Genomic DNA, 6,000 nt, shown 5'->3' with positions numbered 1-6,000 from the left:
TTTGAGTGCTTTTTTTTTTTTTGGTAGGGTGTATTGCCAAACAACAAATTAAATCTTCCTTGCCCATTTGTTGAAGGAGCCTTAAAGCTTATATGGACTGAACCATGGTCATCTGCTGTATTACTTCACTGCTTAATTTCTGGCCTGCTGAGTTAACTTCTCCAGCCTAGCCTCAGCTGCTGTCTTTCTTGAGGGATTTACAGAAAACACCCTCTTGCTCTTGCACTCTAGACAAATACCTTTTAAAAAGGATCAAGTTCAGGTAAGTGTGTCTGCTCTCTGGGAGAGATGATAGCTAAGAACAGGCTGATGTATCACATCAAAGACCTCATGAATAATTCTATTTCCAAGCTTTCTGAGAAAAGAAATATGCAAAATGGACTACTTTGGCAGGAATCTGACCCAAATCACAATCTCATTACAAAAGATAAGGATCTATTTGTTTGCATGGTCTGCAAAATGATAACCTCTACCTATATTGGATGCTGCTGACTTTTTGTAATCTTTCTGTACTGAAAAAAAAAATAGAGTGCTGAAAGGAACATACAGTAGACCAAATACCAAGTACAGGAGGAAGGCTGGATTGGTACTTTGTGCGTGTGTTGGCACAGAGTTTGTCTGCTGTGGGTACAGACTGGAATCAGAATCTACAGGTATACGCAGCCAAGAGTACTTGTAGGGATAGAGGAGTATGGTTCTCCCCAGTGCACTTAACTTCCTAAGTCACATCAGTAGATTGTTAGACCTCACAGCAAATGTATTGGCTTAAAAGATGCAGAGTTCAAATGGTCTAAAGCCTGACTGAACTGGTAAGTAATTGCTGCTGAGGACTTGGAGTCAAATGAGAGAAGAAAAAATCAGGCATATCAAAGGGGGAGGGAGGGATGGTATTAAACTTCCTACTTAAAAATAATTCCATATCCATTGCCCCGTATAATGACATTCAGATCAGTATAAGCAGTGTTAATTGACCATCTTGCATAGCTTATTCTCCTATATAGCAATAGTAAAGCAGTACATATTTTTTCCTAAGATGTTTGAGGTTTGTTACTGGTAATTTGTTGTTAGAATTCCACTATTCTCATACTAAGAGCATCAGGTCACAGGGCTGGATACATGAATGACCTGTTTATATGCCATTGCGTACTCCTGCCTTGTAACGGATCGGGGCAGACACCAAAATTGACTTTTTATTCCTTCTTTCAGGGTGAAATTAGCTGAGTGATTAAGACGTGTGGCTTTGTGTGCAGTTCCTTGCCTCATCACTTTTTTTTTTTTTTAAGAATCTACAATCCTAACTTCCATGACCACACACCATAAGTGCAGCAGAAAAGCAGCATCCCCATTGCATCAGTTTGTTCTCACACTTAGCAATATCATGGAAAAAAAAGAATAGTTGCTAACAAAGATAACAAGGTGGTCATCTTCTAATAGATGTGCTTCACAGAAAAACTTAACAATTCATAGTATTGTTTAGGTTGGAAGAACTACCCAATTTTTCACTTGTATTAATAGAAATTAAGCTACTGAGTTGCCAGGTGCAATGGTGTTACCCAGCATCAAGCAGTGAGGTGGGTCCTGATGTACTGGAAATACATAGAAGCTTCTAAAGGTCAGTTGCTGTCAGAGGGAATGCTCCAGCTACTTAGCTTTAGACCACTTAAACAGTTATGTACGTTTGCATTTCTCAGTGAATTGACAATTGCATTAATTTACTGATTGCATTTGAATTGAGCTATGCTAGGAGAAATGCGCTCCAAACAATCCATCAAGAGAATGAATAAATAATGGAAGTCTACAGTTACTGGATTACAAGCATGAAATAATTTCAAGCTCTTGCCTCTCAACTGCCCAGGACTCTGTTTGTTGACTCTGGATTAAAGTATTGAATAAGTTATAAATGCTCTGCCTTACCATCAACACATTCATTACAGAGGGAGGGTAGGAACATACTTGAGGGGTCAGGGAGCTTCACGTAGCAGCTCCCCTGCAAGAGGCACTTGTGGCTGAGGCCCGTGACTGACCCCAAGGCTGGCAGCTGCACTGATTATCTGCACTACTTGCCTTGCATGCCCACTCTGGCTTGAAGTTTGAAAGCGTTTAATATTGGTCTCAAACACATACTAAGCTAGCGCAAATTACTTATCAAAACTGGAAGAGCAAATCAGTTTAGTTAGTGCTGGCTGATTGGAACATGCCACTCACTGGAGCACCAGGGGAACGAACTGCCACTGAAATACACTGAATGGAGGTGTTTGATTTTGCACAGTACTAGACAGCCCTCCATCCTGACGCATTAATGCTTTTATCTTCACTACCTCTGAATACCACTGAAGTTAAAATAAGCTCCAACTGGATTTGTTACAGAGTAACATGGGATGCTAACAATTAGTCCTCTCATTACTGCCATCTGAGCTACACCTGTATGAGCAGTTTAACTGGGCACAGCTCCAATTTATAGATTTTTTTTCCTATTAATGCTCAGTTTGCAATTGACATGCAAGCAAAAATGTGCATGCTGCATATCTCCACTCGGTGCTGTTGCTTGTGAAGTGTTAGCAAGAATTCTGCTAAGAGTTTTGCATATGCAGTAGTTAACATTCTCCTACAATTCCTACATTATCATAGAACCATATGGTTGGAAGGGACCCTTAAAGGCCATCTAGCCCAACTCCCCTGCAATGAACAGGGACACCCACAGCTACATCAGGTGCTCACAGCCCTCCAGCTTGACCTTCAGTGTCTCCAGGGACTGGGCACTCAGTGCCAGTGCTTCACCACTCTTATTTTAAAAATCTTTGTTATGTCCAACCTAAACCTCCCTTCTTTTAGAGTGAAACCATTTCCCCTTATCCTATCACAGCAGACCCTGCTAAAGAGTCTGTCCCATTCTTATAGCTCCCTTCAGGATCTCCACAGTCTTTCCAAACAAAACCATTACTTCACAGTGTTGTCATAGCATCAGCAGTCAGTGACACACACACAGCCTGTTACTCTGTGAAGCTGAAAGTGCCTTGTATTTGTGTCACGTAAGTCAACAAGTCCTGGGAGGTCACTGACCCTCCACCCAGAGACACCCTTGCCCCCAAAACACACCCACATGCCTTTCCAGCTGGCAAATGCTTAAAATACTTGTATATGAAAGGGCTAAAATGTAACGTTCTTTTGGAAAAAGCACAAGGACACAGTGAAGTGCCAATGGATGGGCAGAAATAGGCCATGTGTGACAACAGAGAAGCAGGCACGTAGCAGAACCATCAATAGATAACTGAAGCCGCAGGAAGCAGTCAGCATTCAACTCTCCTCTCTGTACTGTGTTTCACGAACTCACCCTCATCACCCCCAGAATTCAGCTCGTGCCAAACCAAACCAACACAGCTTTCACCACCTGCCCATAAGGTACTCTGGAATGCAGCTCCTCAGAGGCCTCACAGAGTCTGGTCAAGGTGAGTTTATGATCAACGTCCATTGACTTTGTGCTAGTAATACCTCTATATATTCTCTCTCTAAGTGCTTCCTCCCTCACTTCCCATCGCTCTCCGCCTCAGTTTTTAAGACATTACCAATTTCTCATCGGTAGGTTCTCCCCATTACAGTAGATTCTCATCTTCACCCATTTACATTTATCTTCAGTTCAAAGCAGTAATCATTCCAGATACCTCCAGCTCTACGTGAAGCAACCAATCTTCTATACTCTGATATCTTCCTAACCTCAGCCAAGAACAAATCATTTAACACCTCCTGAAGTCATGTCTGTTTTTTCAGGTTTGCAACACCTTTGACTGCTCATGGTAGCTCAGTACACTCTATGATCTCCAATTAAAAACAGTTACATAAAATGAAACAACTGCAGCTAGAAAAACTTAGCAAGAGACACGAAAGAATAACAAAACAGTTAATTTTAATTAGGGCACTCACCTGGAATATTCAAAGGATTTAAGGCCTTTCTGAAACGAACAGAATATGGACTCTGTTAATCACGAAACTGCAGCGATGAGTCCTGGGAGAAGGACACCCAAACCAGGTCAGCCATAGCTCCAGGGAGTACTTCCCCACTAAGAATCCCCAGGTGGAAGCACCTCCCTCCATCTTTTAAATAATGAACGAACCATCTCGTTAGCACATTGCACAACCTGGACAGCTCCCTGCTCAGTGTGCTGCCTTCTGTCCATCCCACTCCCCAGACCCAATGCTCCCTGAGCACAGAAGCACAGGTGGCTCATGGGGAGGAACAGCAGGTGAGGTTTTATCCAAACATCACAAATAAAGCACTTTTGTCTCAACAGATCTGAGTTCTCCATCTAAACTGTTTTGGTAGAAAAGTCACGACTACTTCCAGGCACATTGCTGTTAGGAGTCAGATGTTTTAATAAATCTTATTGCAGAGAGAAAGGTCCAGCTTCAAAGGTACTTGACAGGTAATTTGGACTGAAAAAGATCCCCCTCTGTGATTTGCCCAGGCTCTCTTCCAGCTGCCACGAAAAGGTGAAATCCAGGCCCCAGGCCAGTAACAGCTGAGCCAGCTTCTTGCTGAGCACCTTGGTCCAACTCCACCTTTCCCCATTGCCCTCACTATGCGTGCATTGACCCAACTGGCATTGCCTGCCCTAGTTTCCACCAAACCCCAGCTCACCATAACTAGGAACAAGCAGCGCTAATTAAAGCAGAAAGAAGATCCTCTAAGGACTGAAGCATACCCCTCTTCCTAATTATTTAGACAAGCTCGGTAAAGAGAAATCCATTAGAGGCTGTTAATTCTAGGATGCTATCCCTGGCTCAGGCTGTCGATAAATCAGAAGTTATTAAGGGCCCCAAGAGCATTCTGGCAGAGCGGCACCGTACAATTGCCCAATGCTTAAATCTTCCCCCAGTCCCTTGGTTTTTGTCACTGATAGAAGTAGTGTAGGAGATGAAGCAGAGCTTTTATCCAACTAGATACGCATTTACATGGTTTTGATTTTTTGTTTTTCAACTTGGCTAGCATTCTGCACAGATGTTTTGCAAAGAAGATGAAAGAAAAGCTGTGGATGCCCCATCCCTGGAGGCACTCAAAGTCAGGCTGGATGGGGCCCTGGGCAGCCAGATGTGGTGAGGGCAGCTCTGCCCACGGCATGGGGTTGGGTGGGCTTTGAGGTCCCTTCCAGCCCGAGCTGTTCTGCAATTCCATGATTCTAAATATGCAGATCTAAGGAAGACAAGGAGTAGCCATAGGCAGAGCCTTCCTCGCTGTTTCCACTCCCTAGAGCTCTGTTTGTGCTGTGGTGAGAACGAGAGAAATGGTGGTGATGTGCCCTGGCTTTTTGTTTGCTTAAGGAGCTCCTGAAGACCTGGAAAGCCTTTCCCTCAGTGCACAAGCAGCACTACAAATAAGTTGATCTACTTCATGGCACTGAGAGGCTTTTAAAGCAACAGTTAACAAAGCAGATAGTTGACTTTTTTGTAAACTAAAAAGCAATTAATAATAGCAATTTACCCACATCCCTGTCTCTTTGGAGCCTAATACTTCAACGCTCCTGCAATTACTCCTCTAGATGAGTTCTATGGGCCTTGGCAATTGCTGCTGCCTCACTTCTGTGCCCTAGGAGCATCAGCTCAGCTGTGCAAACTCCATCTGAGTCCATTTAACGAACTGCATGAATCAGAGCCCTGCAATAAAGCCCAATTAGCAATGAGACTGAAGGGAATATTGATCCACTTAAAACCTTTTAGATGTTTCCCAGCTCTCAGAATCTGCTTGGTCACTCATAGCTGCAGCAGGCACCGTACACCCCTGCTATCTCCCTTTCATTGGCTTGCTAGGATTATGGTCCAGTTGAGCTCTGATTGCAGAGATCAGCTGACTTAGGCCTCAGGGTATGAGGAGTGCCCCCAGATAACCCTTGCCACACATGCTCACAGCCTCTGGGATTGCTTTTATCTAATTCAGTGAAAACATCTACAGCAGCTCTTGCTACTCCTCTGAGCAATGCTTTGAGGTTATCCAGGCCATTCTATAAATGC

This window comes from Cyrtonyx montezumae, unplaced genomic scaffold (genome assembly GCF_038088225.1).
Source record: "Cyrtonyx montezumae isolate F1298 unplaced genomic scaffold, pur_monq_1.0 scaffold_10, whole genome shotgun sequence".
NCBI classification, from domain to species: Eukaryota; Metazoa; Chordata; class Aves; order Galliformes; family Odontophoridae; genus Cyrtonyx; species Cyrtonyx montezumae.
The sequence above is the reverse complement of the archived record's forward strand: the minus strand, read 5'-3'. Positions refer to the sequence as shown.